At 42.7% G+C, this 18827-nt stretch overlaps 2 protein-coding genes and 1 non-coding gene across 4 annotated transcripts in view; 2 read left to right on the forward strand and 1 right to left on the reverse strand.

Moving 5' to 3' along the window:
• LOC126267077 (L-lactate dehydrogenase-like) overlaps positions 1–18827 on the reverse strand; it is a 489630-nt gene that overhangs the window by 407878 nt on the left and 62925 nt on the right. The window lies entirely within an intron of this gene.
• The window catches only part of LOC126267078 (uncharacterized), a 219311-nt gene that overhangs the window by 119067 nt on the left and 81417 nt on the right, over positions 1–18827 (forward strand). The window lies entirely within an intron of this gene.
• Trnas-uga (transfer RNA serine (anticodon UGA)) lies at positions 1148–1222 on the forward strand. Its single transcript has one exon. It is a non-coding gene; the product is annotated as a tRNA-Ser (tRNA).

Below are 18827 nucleotides of genomic sequence, written 5' to 3' on the forward strand. Positions count from 1 at the left end.
ACATTACGACCCTCTTCAACTGTCGGCGGCCTCTCAGTTAACAGACGAGAACGGCCTGTACGATTTTGTTCTGTACGTGTCCACCCACGTTTCCACTTCACTATCACATAGGAAATAGTGGCCCTAGGGATGTTTATGAGTGTGGAAATCTCGCGCATAGACGTTTGACACTAGTGACACCCAATCACCTGACTATGTTCGAAGTCTGTGAGTTCCGTGGAGCGCCCAATTCTGCTCTCTCGCGATGTCTAATGACTACTGAGGTCGCTAATATGAAGTATCTGGCAGCACAATGCACCTTATGTGAAAAACGTATGTTTTTAGGGGTGTCTGGATACTTTTGATGACATAGCGTATCAGGGGTCCCATATCACTCCAACTTCACACGCCCCACACTATTACAGTACCTCCACCAGCTTGAACAGTCTCCTGCTGACATGGATTCATGATGTCTCCATATCTGTACACGTCCATCCGCTCGACACAATTTGAAACGAGACTGATGCGACCAGACAATATGTTTCCAGTCATCAATAGTCCAATGTTGGTGTTGACGGGCCCAGACGAGACGTAAAGCTTTGTGCCGTACAGTCATCAATGGTACACGAGTGGGTCTTCGGCTCTGAAACCCCATATTGATGGTGTTTCGCTGAATGGTTAGCACGCTGACTCTTGTCGGTAACCCAGCACTAAAATCTGCAGCAATTTGCGCAAGGGTTGCACTTCTGTCACGTTGAACGATTCTCTTCAGTCGTCGTTCCCTTTCTTGCAGCGATGTCTGAGATTGGCTGTCTTACGGGATTCGTGCTATTCCCGGTACACTCGTGAAATGGTCGTACGTGATAATCACTCCATCGCTACCTCGGAGATGCTGTTTCCCACCATTCGTGTGCCAGCTGTAACACCACGTTCAGTTTTACTTAAATCTTGATAAGCCCCTATTGTGGCAGCAGTAACCGATCTAACAACTGCGTCAGGTACCCTTCCCTGGAAACATCCCCCAGGCTGTGGCTAAGCCATGTCTCCACAGTATCCTTTCTTTCAGGAGTGCTAGTTCTGCATGTTTCGCAGAAGAGCTTCTGTAAAGTTTGGAAGGTAGGAGACGGATACTGGCAGAAGTAAAGCTGTGAGTACCGGTCGTGAGTCGTGCTTCGGTAGCTCAGTTGGTAGAGCACTTGCCCGTGAAAGGCAAAGGTCCCGAGTTCGAGTCTCGGTCGGGCACACAGTTTTAATCTGCCATGAAGTTTCATATCAGCGCACACTCCGCTGCAGAGTGAAGATCTCATTCTGCGCCAGGTACTGTTCTTATATAAGTGTTGCCGACCGCAGCGCCGTATTCTGCCTGTTTACATATCTCTGTCTGTGTATACGCTTTGGTGCACAAGTTTCTTTTTTTTCCTTTTTTTTTACCAATACTTCCACGTTAACATGTACAGTATCTTCCATCTACCGATATGTTAAAGAAGAGTGGCGGTTTGTTTGTTTGTATGTTTGTTATTCATAGAAATGTACAGTTTTAGTCCGATCTTGACGAAATTCTACACATTTTACCTTCAAGACAAGAGCAAGGTCACTGTCTGCATAAGATTTCGTAATACCGGGTGAAGAAAGATTCGCCCACTCGGACTCCGCAGCGCGATTCCTCACATACTTTCAATGCAAAAATGTCTCTCACAAAATTTCGTCCTGCGCATATTTCGGGCAGTAAATGGACGTTAAAGATTGGAAATCTGGCAACACTATAATCACATGCACGGTAACTACCACTGTCAGTATCGAGAATAGCGTTGTGGAGTTTTGTGTACTAGATAGATTTTTGGGCTAGCATGCAGGAGGTTGAGGGTTCGATTCTGGGACGAGGCATATCCGTCTTCACTCGCTAAAAGTAGGCTGCGTGGTACAGTAACTGGCGATCACAGTGGGTCTTCTACAAAACATTTACAATCACGTACTATGGACGCAGAAACGGAAAACAATCGTTTTCACTTGGCATCTTTTAAAGAGGCCTTTAGAACATCGTGGACGTGAATTATTTCGCACCACTGCAGCTACTAGATTCCAAACCTGTTTTCTGTGTACCCTTCCCCAATGGCCGCATCAAAATTATTTGCAAAGCATGTTGCTAGCCCTACTGGTGACGTAAGGTCCTACCAAAAATGTAACTGACCTGAACGTGGCAAGAATAATAGGTGGTGTTAATCCATAGGACAGTTGGGGGGGGGGGGGTACAAACAAAACTAGTTTGGAATATATTAGATGCAGTGGCGTGAAACGATTCACGTACTTGACATGAAAAAGGTTCCTTTAGAAGCTGACCATTAAAACAATTGTATTTCGATTTCCGTGTTCGTGGTACGTAACTGCAAATGTTTTGTAGAAGACCCACTGTAATCGCTGTATGACGATTAAGATACCTTACCACGCAGACTACTTCGCAAATAAAACAAATAAGCCTCTACCCAAAATCGAACCCTCAGCCTCGGGCATGCTAACGGAAAACACTATCCACTATAATAACCCTTTTAGCGCTATCGTTATATTCAGACAGATGAGTTCCGTACACGTGATTACAGTGTTGCCAATCTTTAACGTCCATTTACTACCCAGAATATGCGCAGGACGAAATTTTATGATAGACATTTTTATATTGCCAGTATGTGAGGAATAGCGTTGCGAAGTCAGAGTGTGCGAATTTTTCTTCCCCCTGTACAAAGGAGAAACGTTGTTACCAAACATCTAGAAAAGTACTTAGCGGATTTAATTCAAAGTTCTTGGTCGATTTATTTCGAATTTCCACATTCACATGAAATAATGAAGAAAATTATTGAAAAATTAAATGCCTAAACAATGAAATATATCGTCGTAAACTGACTGTAATCCCTACCGCAAGCGTAAATTAAAGCGGTAATACCCGTCTTGGAGATCGTGCCATCAACGTCACTAGATTGTGGATCGAGCGAAGGCTCGATAATTTGACAGGAAACCCGTACTTAGTGATTAGTTGCCGTTATTACACATGCAACGGAACAAGGCTGGCCGCAAAGAAACTAATGCGCTTTAAGACGTATTCATTCCTCGCATTCCGTTGATACGCGGTGAATTAAATGCGCCCTTAGATTTAAAGTGATTGTAGTTTCCCGTGCGGCTTGTATTCGCTATGAATATCAACCAGGCACAGGGCCAATCATTGCGTGTGGCAGATACTGAACATGCCGGCAACTCCGGGTACTGCAGCTAGTGTGCAATAAGAAAAAGGCTGTGGTCGGTACTACATGCGCAACGCCCTTTTAAAAGATACAAAATAATTTAAGAGGAAAATGAACAATGAATATGAAAGGTACAAATAATCAAATAAATCTCTATCTGTGGACTACTGTTAGCAAAGGATTTCACGCTCACCTCCCTCAAAGATTTATCGTATTAGTAAAAGTTTTTTTCCTTTCAAACATTCTCGTATCTTAAGAACGAATCTTAACCAGAATTTATAATGAATTTACCACTGAATATTCCACGAAGTTCCCTAGGCAGATGAAGCGTTATTACGCAGGAGTTTTATTTTTTCTGTATCGAGATCGACCTGTTCCCGCTCTCATACAAACCCAACATTCTGCTGGCTGATGAAACGATATCTTGCATCTCATCACGATCACTGCCAAGAGATCTTAAGGTGCGATCTGCGCTAGAAGCAAGTGCTAATTCTAAACCGATTAAGTGTGTCAGCAAAATAACATCCAAATCATTAGGCTTCATTTGTATTCACTTCTAGAGTCAGCTGCGAATCTTCCACAATACCTTTCCAGAATGAGTTCTTTGGTCGTTTCAGGGGCTTAATATCTAGGCAACATTTCTTGCCGCCGACTCAAAAAATCACTTTTGCATTCAGCATTATTTTCTGGCATAGTTCGGCGCTGTATTTTGAAAGGAAATCGCATTATATGCATTGCTTTAATTAAATAAATTGCAATTTAATGGTCTCGCCTCTCCAACAAAAACACCTGAAAATAAAAGTTGAAACAGCTTCAAACAAGTCATTGTTTATAAACGAAATGATTAAAAGTTCTATTTTTTCCAGTCAATAAACAGAAAGATGTACTTCATTAGCAACTACGCTTATGGGTGACTACTATATTTCTCTGTTGCTTAGGGAAAAAGATTACGAGTGGTTTCTGTACACGGTTTTCCTCTCGGAATGCCAGATTACCTAACATGCTAGTGTCCTACACCTACTCAGTAGACCTGTGTGAAGGCAAGAATTGCTGAGTACTATCTACATCTACTTTGACACTCCTCAAGCCACCGAACGGTGCGTGGCGGAGGGTACCCTGTACTAATACTTGTCATTTCCCCTCCTGTTCCACTCGTAAATAGGGCGAAGGAAAAACTGTCTTTATGTCTCCGTATGAGCCCTAATTTCTTGTATCTTATCTTCGTGGACCTTAGGCGCAATGAATATTGGCGGCAGTAGAGTCGTTCGGCAGTCAGCTTAAATTGCCGGTTCTCTAAATTTTCTCAATAGTGTTTCTCGAAAAGAATGTCACCTTCCTATCAGGGATTCCCATTTGAGTTCTCGAAGCATCTCTTACGTGTTTTTCGAACCTACAGGTAACAAATCTAGCAGCCCGCCTCTGAATTCCTTCGATGTCTTCCTTCAATCCGACCTGGTACGCATCCCAAACGCTCGAGCGTCTTATATGCGATTTCGTTTACAGGTGAACCAGTCTTTCCTAAAACTCTCCCAATAAATCGAAGTCGAGCATTCGCCTTCCCTACCAAGTTCGCACATGCTCGGCCCACCTCATATCGCTTTGCAACGTTACGCCCAGACATGATTTGACTGTGTCATGCGGAACACCAGTAATACTGAATCCGAACGTTGCAGGTTTAATCTTCGTACTCAACCGCATTAACTTATATTTGTAGGCCGCGGTGGCCCAGCGGTTCTGGCGCTGCAGTCCGGAACCGCGCGACTGCTCCGTTCGCATGTTCGTATCCTTCCTCGGGCATGGCTGTGTGTGATGTCCTTACGTTAGTTAGGTTTAAGTAGTTCTAAGTTCTAGGGGACTGATGACCTCAGATGTTAAGTCCCATAGTGCTCAGAGCCATTAACTTTATTTTTACATATTTAGTTCTAGCTGCCATTCATCACACGAGCTGGAAATTTTGTCTAAGTCGCATTGTAATCTTCCTACAGACATTCAACTTCTAAACTACTGCACACCACGGCAACTTCAGCAAACAACCGCAGATTGCTATCCACCCTGTCAGCCTGGGTGTGTAGAGAACAACAGCGGTCCTATCGCAGCTCCCTGGGGCACTCCTGACGATATCCTTGTCTCTGATGGTCTCTCGCCATCGAGGACAACTTACTGGGTTCCATTATTTAAGAAGTCTTCGAGCCACTCGCATATTTATGAACTTGTTCTATAAGCTCGCGCCTTCGTTAACAGCCCGCTATGGGGCACCGTGTCAAATGCTTTCGAAAATCCAGAAATATGGAATCTGACTGTTGCCCTTAACAGCTGGAATGTTAGAGTTAAATATAAATGGACTATACTTACTAGCCTAGCAGAACCAATATTTATGAAAGCTTACAATCACTTCGATAGGTCTGAAAACTGAGTGAAATTGGCGAAACCAGTTAGAAGTTGAAATTAGAATTAATTTAATACCTTCAGCTGCTGACGGGCGTTGATATATCTCAACGGGTACAGAAGAAATTGTGTGGCCCCCAGACCGGGACTCTAACCCGGGATCTGCTGCTTACATGGCAGACACTCTATCCATCTGAGACGGATAGAGCGTCTGCCGTGCAAGCAGGAGATCCTGGGTTCGAGTCTCGGTCGAGAGCACACATTGTCACCTGTCCCCGTTGATACATATCAACGCCCGTCAGCAGTTGAAGGTATTAAATTAATTCTAACTTCGTTCTAGGCGGCTGCAGGTCATCAATGGTGTCTGTTCTTTCGGACAAGTCCGAACTGTTGTAATAACAGTTTGTTGTGTAGTAAATTTAAAATGATAATAGATAGTGTATAGTATTTGGCGGTAGCAAATTCCAGTACAGTTTCTATGCGGCAGTTCCGGAAATCAAGTTACTTAGGAGCGAATTTACCATAAATGTTCGTAAGTAGATACAAGACAGCAATAAAAAATGTCGTGTGACTAGGACCTCCCATCAGGTAGACCGTTCGCCGGGTGCAAGTCTTTTGATTTGACGCCACTTCGGCGACTTGCGCGTCGATGGGAATGAAATGATGATGATTAGGACAACACAACACTCACTCCCTGAGCGGAGAAAATCTCCGACCCAGCCAGGAATCGAACCCGGGCCCTTAGGATTGACATTCTGTCTCGCTGACCACTCAGCTACCGGGGGCGGACAGGACAGCAATAATAAGTGCAATAAAATACACGTGATGCAATACTGCGTAAAACTTACGGCTGCTCAAATGTAGATTTGGCATAACTCGTTAGAGGTACTAGGCGACGAGCTGTAATGAATATCAACAACACACGCAAATACAGCAGTGTTAACAAATTAACTGGGTGGGAAGAATAGCACTATCTGTCGTTACGTCTAATTACACAAAATTATTCCGCTCGATATCTTTTAATTGACCTCCTAATAATCTACTTTCAAGAATTCTGGGATTTTGTTTGATGTTTTGGCCCAGTTCATTTAAAAAAGAGGCCACAGAGGAATTCTCTGCCCACATGTTCCTACCATTTTCGTTTCAACGAAGAATAGATTCCTGATTCCGCTGATAAAATTTTTGCATCTACTCGTGACATGATCAACAATCGTACCAAAAAGTTACCAGCTATACAGTGTTGCAGACATAAAGTTTATCGTAATGCTGTCTAGGTATATACTGAAAATGTAATATGTTGAGACGTAATTGAGATATTTATTCGAGGTTTGCTTCTATTAGTATGGTAACTCAAAACGTGTGTTCGCTTGCGGCAGTTGATACGAGTCCGCATACTGTTACAGCTTTGCTCATGAAACGCGCATCATCAGCCACGTGGACCCAGAAGCAGAAGGTGTTCTGTGTATTTTCTCTCGCGGAGCTGAAGTCTTTTACACTTGTACAATGTCGTTTTCGGCGTGAATATTAACTGCGACCAACTAACGATGTTGTCACTTTTGTAACAGTCAAGAAACGGGACAGGCAGCTTCGGGAAACTGGGAAACTTCTTTCGATGTCAGGACACCACACCAAACACGCAGTTCCAGAGGCTACTGTTGAATTAATCAGTAATCCGCACGTCCTTCCAGCGGAGCTCTCGTACGTCAATCCGACGAGCAAGCTGGCAATTACAGTTACTTTGTTCAAAAAAAAATGTTCAAATGAGTGTGAAATCTTATGGGACTTAACTGCTGAGGTCATCAGTCCCTAAGCTTACGCACAACTTAACTTAAATCATCCTAAGGACAAACACACACACCCATGCCCAAGGGAGGACTCGAACCTCCGCCGTGACCAGTCGTACAGTCCATGACTGCAGCGCCTGAGACCGCTAGGCTAATCCCGCGCGGCTACTTCGTTCCACAGAGCATGATGTCGTCCGTAAAAGATTACGCCTACGGGCGTGCAAACTGCAGCATCGTCACAAAATGAAGCTGCGACGTAAGGTATTCGCGGAGGCAGTACTTCGCGGAGCGTCTAGTTAATGCAAGAGCGTACGTAGACATGTTGAAGCTATAAGCTGTGCCACGACCTCCCCGTGAGGCGATCTTTCAACAAGATGGCGCGCCACACCATTTTGTGAATATTGTGAGGAATTTCCTGAATAATTTGCTCCCAGATAGCTGTATTGGGAGAGGTAGTACTCGATTGCTTGGCACCCTAAAGCCCAGACATTACGCCACCCGATTTTTTTCCTTGTGGGCGTTTGTTAATAATCAAATCTAGCCCGTAATCTACCGGATCTGCGCCACCGCTGTCGTGCCGCAAACGTAACGCCTGCAGTGCAGCAAAACACCTAACAGAAGTGGAATACAGATTAGATGCATGTCGAGCCTCTAATAGTGGGCATATCGAGGTGCGTTATGTGTGATAAAAACGTTTTGAATTCCAATACATATTGAAAGACACTGTCTCCAAATACCTCAATAAATTCTTAAGTTTTTACATTATATATTGTCTTATGTTTAACGTGACCATCTGTATTTCGGTGTCTTTGACGAAGTATGCTATCAAACACGACGAGTCTGATAGCATTGTTTAATAAACCAATGGGATTTTTTTTTCCTTTCCTCTAACAGTTCCCTCCAAACCAAATTCTTCGTGTTCAGCCAACTCCAACTTGCCCCAGTCTGTAAGGTTTGGTGGAAACAATAAATTTAATTTTTCTCACAGCAAGCTTCGGAAAGATGAACATCCTGGTGTTACCAGGGCTTGTCTTCTGACGTTCTGTGCAGTGCTGGATTTGTCGTTTCTCTTTATTTTCTTCCACAATTACGGAAGTGTCCTGAAACGTCAGTGGGTTCGTTAAAATTGAAGTATTATGTCGATCTGCCATCGTGTCGGAATTTACAGCTCACGACGACGGAAAATTGTTGTCAGTTGATGCATCAGAGACTCTGGTCGCATATCTTCTAGTGATATTTAGCGTTATTGTATTAAGCGTCAGCACGGCAAACAGAGAGCCGAAAATATTAATTAAATTAAGCTCACTGATAGAGAATGTTCGTTAACTACTAATACGACGAACTTTGTGATGAAAGTATTTGCTGACCTCATTATGCGTCTAGGCAAGATATTGTCAATGAAAGTAATGCGACAGGGGCAGAACTGTTATTACTGAACCTACTGTACACTTGATGAATACGAATAAAAAGCTTCAGCGTTGCCCCAGCATGGCTGTTCAACAAGGAAAACTTGAAAATGCGGCCCTGCTGGCATCCTTTTAAACTGACCAGTATCGCTTGTGGTCGAAATTCGACCGACTGCGTCGATGCCATAAAAATGTAACAGCGCATAACATGGTGAACGACAATACGTAAATGTCGCTGGACATGATCTGTGATAAAAAAAAAGTCATGTATCTTAGAAGCGATAAATTCCACGGAATACTGTCAGAAATTTTAGCGTCAGAGCTGCCCATGTCAACTGCTGCATGGTAGCTACATATATTATTGAAATATTTTTTGACTTCTCATTAATTGTTCGATCATCTGAAGTAAGAGTGTTGAAAAACTGTGTTAACGGCGGCAAATTAACTTTCACTTTATGACAACATGGTATGAATGCCGCTATATCACGCAAAGTAACCTCCAATGCCAAACGTTTTGCATTACAAAGTTTGCACTGTAAATTCAACAAAACCGCAAATTATAATTTCATTTAGTGCACATTTAAATCTATGCTTCAGAACAACAATATAATTATCAACGTGCACATTACTCCTGTTACATTGTCTACCGGTAAAGTTGTGTCTCTCTAGCTCTTTGTCTTTCAGTCCCACCCATTAAGTGTCCTCCTTCAAGGTGTAGCCTAAACCAAATATAGTTTTCGTGTAATAAGCGAAGTCACAGCTATTCATAATGAAAAAACTGAAAATTACGAACTTACTTCAAATTTTGTGGCAACGGCGGCAAATGAACAGAGAGTTAGTTCAGTTCACTCGTAGACAGAAGTTAGCGAGAAAACGACGGCAACAAATAACGTTATATACAGTATGTGTTGCCCCAATGGTTTCGTTATTACGGTGTTTTGTTTTACACGGCTGACAACTTCAAAAATCTAGCAATTGTGGCACTGTCGCTGCCCGGTATTCGTGTGTTACTGCAACACTTAAACACGAACGTCCCTATAATGCGATTTCACGAAACATTGTGACTTCCGTATAACTGATACTTCTACGATTTCCATGAAAACAACCATATCTAACCAATTTTCATGAGTAGTGATTAGTGGCATTTCTACCATAGCATTCTATTGGTAAGCGTGGTAGAAGTTGATAGCAGTGTGAGATACAAAGGAAACCAATTTTCATTTGTTTATCTCTAAAGGCTATGTGCACATATGATTTGTGTGTGTGTGTGTGTGTGTGTGTGTGTGCATTTACGACAAAGCACCTTCCGAATTATATATGTTTCACTAGCCTCCTTGTATAATTAATATTAAAAATCGGTACCTCAACTTAGATATTCACGTATAAATATTATAACCCCTGCAGTTTGTAAATCAAGAACACCAGAGAAATCATACAATCGACTTGATACGAGTGATGTGATTTTTATACTATTATTTATCGCACATGGTGGTGACCGTATGAATAACTAGCAAACTGTACAATATTGATTGTCTTCATCCAGATATGGATAGTAAAGAAATTTTGCTATGATTATGGTGAACACATCTTAGTCTTCAAAGTGTCCTTTGGTCATACTGAAAGCAAAGATAACTGTTGAAATCTGTGAAGCTGTCTTAGATTACTGTTTAACATTGTCGCGGGAAATATTCCCCAGGGCAGATTTCGTCTTCCATGGTGATCATTTCCATATTCTCACTGTTGAAAACGCCCATGAACGTTCGTTCCCGCAGTTCACGATATCGAACTAGCGTCGGCTGCTCCGGAAAAAATGTATAGGAGGATCTGCGGGCTTTTCCAACATCTCTCAGCGAACTGTCCTAGTTTCTTTGTGAGGTGTGGTATCACTTTGTTGTCTGTCTGTACGACTGTTAAAAGCCATTTTTCTCGGAAATGGCAGCGCCGTGTAGCCGCGCGGTCTCGGGCCCCTTGCCACGGTTCGAGTCCTTCCTCGAGAATGGGTGTGTGTGTTGTCCCTAGCGTAACATAGTTTAAGTCAGATTAAGCAGTGTGTAGGCCTAGGGACCGATGGCCTCAGCAGTTTGGTCCCGTAGGAACTTCCAACCAAATCTCGGAAATGGTACACATATCAGGTTGAAATTTATGTCACACCCTAACGAACGCAGTCCCTTGCCGGTGTAAAAAATTGAAACTTCCACGTCAACACAATCCAAAGGTATGACCAATTATATCACAGAAAATCAACCTGACATCAAGGAGCACTTTTGGAATGATTCTGTAATTAATAAACAAGGTATCCAAGATCCTACTCTGGAATTACCGGGCTTTGACCTGATGAGATGTACCTGGACTAAATTAAACAGTATCAGAACGAGCCATGCAAAATGCAATGCATATAAGTACAAGTGGGGTCTATGCGACTCACCAGCCTGTGACTGTGGAGCACCAGAACAGAACGGCCGCCATATTATTGAGGAATGCCCCTTAAGAAGATACGCAGGACCTGTCTCTGAGGTTATATATGTGAAACCCTCTGCTTTGGATTGGCTGTGCAATCTAGATATTGAGCTTCAATATATGAATGAGTTTCTAGTCAGGCTTGCCAAGCTTTTTAACGTGTAGTTATTTTGTCTTGAGTGTTTGTACTTTAACCTTTTGTGCTATTGCTTGTTTTTTACACAAGTACTAATTACACATTGTTTTGTTTTATACATTTCGTTTACATAATGTTGTACTCATATAAAATATTGTCGCTGTATTGCCATACCCAAATAAATAAATAAATACCCGAAAACTCATTCATCAAAACCTATAGGGTACTTCCTGTTGGTCTAGAATTATGAAATTTGGCAAGAAGCAAGGCTTCCCTGTAAAAGTAAAGGAAAAAAATCCGAAAATTGTGAACTTGTAATTATGTCACAAGGAACAAAAAAATTGTCATCTTTTATCCGTCTGTTTGTTTGTCTGCCTGTCTGTTAAGACCCATTTTTCTGAGGAAGACGTAGACGTATTAGGTTCAAATTTATGTCACTGAAGTCTTTGTTCCCTTGGCCGTATAACAAACTTTAACTTCTAAGTTAATTCAGTCAAAAGATAAGTCCATTTATCTCACATAATTCGATATTGGCAAACTCGCTCATCAAAATCTATACGGTACTTCCCGCTGGTCTAGAATAACGAAATTTGGCACAAAGAAAGATTTCACGGTACAGGTAAAGGAAAAATACCGAAATTGTTAGTTTGTAATAATATCACACGAACTGCCTGTCTGTCCCTCCGTCTATTAAGACCTCTTTTCCCAAGAATGGATAGACATATAAAATTGAATTTGTGTTGCATACTAAGGTATATAGTCCATTGGTAGTGTAAAAATGTTAAGCTTTTAAGTTAATGCAGCCAAAAGATACAGTCATTTGCGTCATGTATTTTGATACTCGCAAACTCACTCATTTAGACCCATAGGGTACTTTCCCTTGACGTAGCAACATGAAATATGGCAAGAAGAAAAGTTAAACAATACAAGTAACGGAAAAAATCAGAATATTGTTCATTTACCATTATGCCACACGAAAAATATTTCTTTTGTCACTCATTATCCGATTTCCAACTTAAATTAAACATTCTCGATAATCTTGGAATCTGGCCGAGCGGTTCTAGGCGCTACAGTCTGGAACCGCATGATCGCTACGATCGCAGGTTCGAATCCTGCCTCGGGCATGGATGTGTGTGATGTCCTTAGGTTAGTTAGGTGTAAGTAGTTCTAAGTTCTAGGGGACTGATGACCACAGATGTTATGTCCCATAGTGCTCAGAGCCAGTCTTGGAATCCATGTGACCTATACACTGTCAGTATCAATACATGATCGGTAAGATGCAAATAGTCGAGGTTCTGTATTACCTGAATGGCTGAACTGTCTGTATATATAACGAAGTTTGCACACAACCCTCAGTGCGCGAGCCCTACTCGTACCTGGCCAAGTTTTTTATGAGTGTTCTTGTTATATTCTATGCGCTGTGGTCGAACGAATACCTTTTGGAGTCACCGTACTTGCCACGAGGAGTCAACTGTGACAAGAAAGACGCTCGTGTAAAGAGACTTTTCGCGTTGCCCTCGTAATCTACAGTAAATGGTGAGCATGATAAGGCATGAAAGCAAAAACACCGAGAGAAAAACAGATTACTTTATCTTCAAAATCAGTCTAAGGCCAGTTTCACACGTATGCGGTTCGGTTCGTTTTAGTTTATTTTTCGGTAGCCCCCAGAAAGTGTGATAAGACGCCTCGGTTTGTGTTCGGTGCCTAAAAGAAACAGTAGAGCACCGAATATTCCCTCGACACGAAGAGGTTTCATCAGGTTTCTATAAGGTGCGAACTCGTGTCAGGGGAACAGAAAACAAGCACGATGTTCGTTTGCGCGCGGTTCAGTTTCTGTTAGCGAGTTGATCTCTCTTAAAAATTACGAAGATAGTTGTCTCAGTGATTCTAATAAAATGAGCGGTTTACCAGACGTTGTTGTGGATCAGCTGATTTCTGAAATGCAATCTAAACCAGTGATGTGGGACAAAAATTTTGAAAACTATGAGGATAATATTTGTTTTGTAAAGGAAACCACTTTTTCTTGCTGCAACTGTAATTTATTTTCCCCAGAGGCGTGGTGCCTTTTTTTACTCTAAGGCATCTTCAGTGGGATCTAGAACGATACAGTTTCGTTTCGACATGTGTTATTTTTAGATTATCAAACAGTTCACGTCGCGTTTCTTATGTAAATCACTAATTGCTTACAATTTGTTGGCATCTACGTTTCCTCTCATCTGGTCACGAGAGCGCACATTTTTATATTGCGAACTAATTCTTTCAACTGCTTACCCTGTTTATCCTTGTTTTTGTGGTGCACTATTACCTTTTTGCCACTAGTTATAGCTATATGTTCGTAAAATGTGCTCTTAGTCTGTCTATCTACATGTTGCCAACCTAACGAAGTATATGTTGAAAACTAATTGAGACGTGGAACTTAGGGAACGGCAGGATTCGTTGTGGATGGGGCCTTACTCAGTTACCGTTGGTTGCTCAGGTCTTTTTCTTTTTAGTCATGTACACTTTATTTGGAACCAATTGCAAATGAGGTTGACAGTAAGGAACAATTATCAAATTTGACTATTAAGACACAATGTCTAATAAAAAATTCTTAAGCAAGTTGCATTCATGGCTGAAGGCCTTATTGACAAGAAATTAAAAATTACTTGTCGGCTGAAGGCCCCAATAGTAATAACTCAAAATTAAATTTTAAAAAAAATCATCACAATCTGATCAAACCAAGAGTGAAGTGGGCCTCATACAGTGCTCCAAGGATCAGCCTGGGAAAGTCACTCAACTTCGTAACTGATGAGACAGGCAGCCAAGAGCTGTATTCACTTAACCGGATGGTAACTCAAACTAGAGACAGTTTAAACACAGACCAACGCTCTTGCAAAATATACCTAACGTCTGGTAACCAACACAATGATGGAATAACCCAGGCAAGTCAGAAACAGCAGACACCACTGGGTCTTCAGAATACGGTGTTTAGAACATCCAGTAGCAGAAGGAACCACTACGAGCGAGGTAGTCCAAAAGAACGAAATATCCGAACCATAATCAAGGAGGCTGTCAAACTACACCCCTTACTGGACAGCAGTGGCAAGGCGAGGAAAGGTACACTGCAGCGAAAATACGCTAACCTCCAGGGCAGGTAACTGTGGCACTAGGCAGAAAAATACCGCTTCATCAATAAACACAAGGAATTCAATGATTAATAATAAGAAGTGCAGGATGGCTAATAAATTTCTCCAACTCCAAACACTCCGTTCGTTGCTCTTCATCGCAGCAACATGCGAACAAATGGCATGATCTCAAAATGGTGGACGTTTCACTACTGATTTAATGCTCACTCAACTCAAACGTCCTGGGTCCAGTGAACAACGAGGCTGTGGCCCTCACAAGTACAGCCCCTCGATCTGGCAGTGCACGTGTGTCGCCAGCGGTCCTGGCAAGTCCTCGCGCTGCCGGTCCTCACTGCTGCTCCGTCCCAACTCAACTCCCCCCCCCCCCCCCCCCCCGGCACACTCCGATCCAGAAAACAATTGAGGCCCTTCCAAAGATAGTACTATTGATAACCGCTGCTGCTGCCACTCGCGGACAGACAACACTAGCAAACGTAGTGGCGCCAGTAAACAACAGAAGAAAATGAGACCCCACTATCCCTTTTACGCGATGCCATCCAACCAACGTGAGCCGCAACACAGCTCACTATTGTCTAGTCATGATGTTTATATCTCTCTGAGTGGGTATGTGTGTGAGTAAATGTGTGTGTGTGTGTGTGTGTGTGTGTGTGTGTGTGTGTGTGTGTGTGTGAGAGAGAGAGAGTGAGAGAAAGAGAGAGAGAGAGAGGGGGGGGGGAGGGAGAGAGAGAGATAGTGAGTTGAAGTATAGTGAGGGGGAGGGGTGGAAGTTGGTGGTTTGAACAGTAGAATGATGAATATGAATGTCATAGCCGTTAGAGAGTGGTTGAAAGCTTTAGTGATCCGCTGATTTGAGATTTGGTTTAAATGTTCTTTGGTGGGGCACAAGGACAATTGATAGAAAAGGTCCACGAACCGCTCTACAGAACATTTAAACCAAAACTCATATCAGCTGATCACCAAAGCTTTCAACCAAACTCTAACAGCTATTACATTCATATTCAGCACTCTACAACTCAAACCACCAATTTCCCCCCCCCCCCCCCCAACCTACGCACACAGACAGACACACACACACACACACACACACACAAACATCATAACATACCTGTATGTTAGTTTTCAACGTATAGTTTGTCAGGTTGGCAACATATTGGTAAACAAATTAAACAGATAAAGAACAAACAATATTTACGTCTTTAAAAGTGCAGTTTTCGAAGAAATATCTGTAACTAGTGGCAAAAGAGTAATAGTGCATCACAAAGATAAAGATAAACACGGTGAACAGTGTGAAAGAAAAAATTCGGAATATAACACCACACCAAAACAAAACTCTCTCGTTCTAGATGCCGCTGAAGAAGCCATAGGGAAAAAAGGCGAAACGCGTCTGGGAGAAATAAAATATAGTTGCAGCAAGAGAAGGCGGTTTTACTTAGAAAACAAATGTTTCTGTGATTGCTGCAGAGGATGGCCACGCAAATAAACTTTTTATGCAGGGATAAATTTAGGGCGTAGGAACTATGGAAAGACGTTTGAGTTGAAATTTTCAGCGACTTTGATGTATTTGAAGTCACTAAGAAAACTGAACTGGTTAAGTATTGAAAAATTCATTTTTATCGAATAAGAGACGTGGTACACTAGAGCAATTGGTAAGCTCACTGCGATATTGAAGAAATTTAGAAGGGAATTATTTGAAAATTAAGAAAATAACGAACGAAATTTATTTAAACTGCATATAAAATTATAATACAGTGCACCATTTTTATTCTTCTATAGAGAACCAACGAACTACTGACAGCATTGTGAGAGCCAGTCCTGACAAACCTCTACCACCCTCAGACTTCAAGAAGAATATAATAATTCCAATCCCAAACAAATCAGGTGTTGACAGATGTGAAAATTGCCTAACTATCAGTTTAATAAGTCACAGCTGCTAAATACTAACGCGAATTCTTTACAGACGAATGGAAAAACTGGTAGAAGCCGACCTCGGGGAAGATCAGTTTGGATTCTGCAGCAATATTGGAACACGTGAGGCAATACTGACCCTACGACTTAACTTAGAAGAGAGATTAAGGAAAAGCAAATCTACGTTTCTAGCATTTGTAGAATTAGAGAAAGCATTTGACAATGTTGACTGGAATACTCTCTTTCTAATTCTGAAGGTGGCAGGGGTAAAATACAGGGACCGAAAGGCTATTTACAAATTTACTATTTGTGCAGAAACCAGACGCCCCTTATAAGAGTCGAGGGGCACGAAAGGGAAGCAGTGGCTGGGAAGGGAGTGAGACAGGGATGTAGCCTCTCCCCGATATTATTCAAATTCAATCAAAAGAAAATTTCGGAGTAGGTATGGAGAAGAAATAAAAACTTTGAGGTTCGCCGATGCCATTGTAATTCCGTCAGAGACAGAAAAGCACTTGGAAGAGCAGAGACAGCAAAGCACTTGAAAGATCAGTTGAACGGAATGGACAGCGTCTTGAAAGGAGTATATAAGATGAACATCAACAAAAGCAAAACGAGGATAATGGAATGTAGTCGAATTAAATCTGGTTATGCTGAGGGAATTAGATTAGGAAATGAGACACTTAAAGTAGTAAAGGAGTTTTGCTATTTGGGGAGCAAAATTACTGACGATGGTCGAAGCAGAGAGGATATAAAATGTAGACTGGCAATGGCAAGGAAAGCGTTTCTGAAGAAGACAAATTTCTTAACATCGAGTATAGATTTAAGTGTCAGGAAGTCGTTTCTGAAAGTAGTTGTATGGAGTGTAACCATGTATGGAAGTGAAACATGGACGATAAATACTTTAGACAAGAAGAGAAAAGAAGCTTTCGAAATGAGGCGCTCCAGAAGAATGCTGAAGATTAGATGGGTAGATCACATAACTAATGAGGAGGTATTGAATAGAATTGGGGAGAAGAGGAGTTTGTGGCACAATTTGACTAGAAGAAGGGACCGGTTGGTAGGACATGTTCTGAGGCGTCAAGGGACCACCGATTTAGTACTGGAGGGCAGCGTGGAGGGTAAAAATCGTAGAGGGAGACCAAGAGATGAATACACTAAGCAGATTCAGACGGATGTAAGTTGCAGTAGGTACTGGGAGATGAAGAAGCTTGCACAGGATAGAGTAGCATGGAGAGCTGCATCAAACCAGTCTCAGGACTGAAGACCACAATAACAGAGAACCAACAGTGCAACAACTTGACTTCTCTCCATGATCACTACTTAGCCTTTGTACGGAAGAAAACACAAAACCTAATATGAACTGTAACAGGACAGTGCATGAGTGATTTTCATTCGTTTTAGGATGCAACCGAAAACGAACCGAACCCAATGGAACGGCATACATGTGATACAGAGCTAGAGCTAATGAACAACAGACAGAGCTTCGGTAGTGTGCTCTTGAAGAGATGTTATATCTGAAAACCTGCTCTTTCTCCCAGTTGCGCGCATGTTCATCGCTGCAGCAGAATCGATCCTAGAAAATTCCGGAAAAAGCTGTCGTTACATGTAAACCACCAGCGTGTCTCGGCCACAGAGCAGCATTCATTAATAAAGTTTATGCACATAGCCAGCGCGTGGGAAAAGCCGGCAGGTTCAGTTCAGCTCGGCGGCGGTCTCTGGCGGCCGACCGAGGTGTAATAACAGGCGCCCAGCACGGCGTAAGGAGGGGGAATCGCTGGGGTGGGGGTGAGAGGGGGGGGGGGGGGCGGGCCCGAGGCGGACGGCCTTGAGCTGCCAAGCGAGAAGACGTCTTCATCTGCAGCCGGCCGGCCGCCCGGGCCACGCGGCGTGTTTCATTAGGCGAGCACTGAACTCTCCGCCGCGCTGCACGTCGCACCATTTAAATTAATACCCGCGCGCCGCGGGGCTTACCGATCACAGGATCGGACACCGCGGGAGAACTGGGAAGCTTTCTTCGCCTAGCCAGTGCGACCCCCACGGAACTGATCAAAGAAGGTCAGGCCGGCTGCTGTATTTGTTTTTCGTAGCAGCAGCCTCATCAATTCCTCCTGCGGGGCTTTCTAATCTTTGGCTGGCGATCTCGGGAATCCGACGTGGCCCGATCGAGCCGAACAGAGCCGAAAGAGACCGAATGCAGGTATTGGTAGGCGATGTTGGCCACTGGGGAGCTTGGGTAGCTTTGCTGTGGCTACAAAATCTCCAGCAATGGCTTGTGATTCACGGTATTCACGAAAGCATTTTCACACGGTACAGTCGTTGACACTCAGTAAAGGGTAGCATTCATCTCATGCTAGGTGAGGAGGAACCTACGTCGTGGTGACGTAACACTACGTCGTCGTGACGTAAATAACCTAAATCGACTA

The sequence above is a fragment of the Schistocerca gregaria genome, chromosome 4 (genome assembly GCF_023897955.1).
Source record: "Schistocerca gregaria isolate iqSchGreg1 chromosome 4, iqSchGreg1.2, whole genome shotgun sequence".
NCBI lineage: Eukaryota > Metazoa > Arthropoda > Insecta > Orthoptera > Acrididae > Schistocerca > Schistocerca gregaria.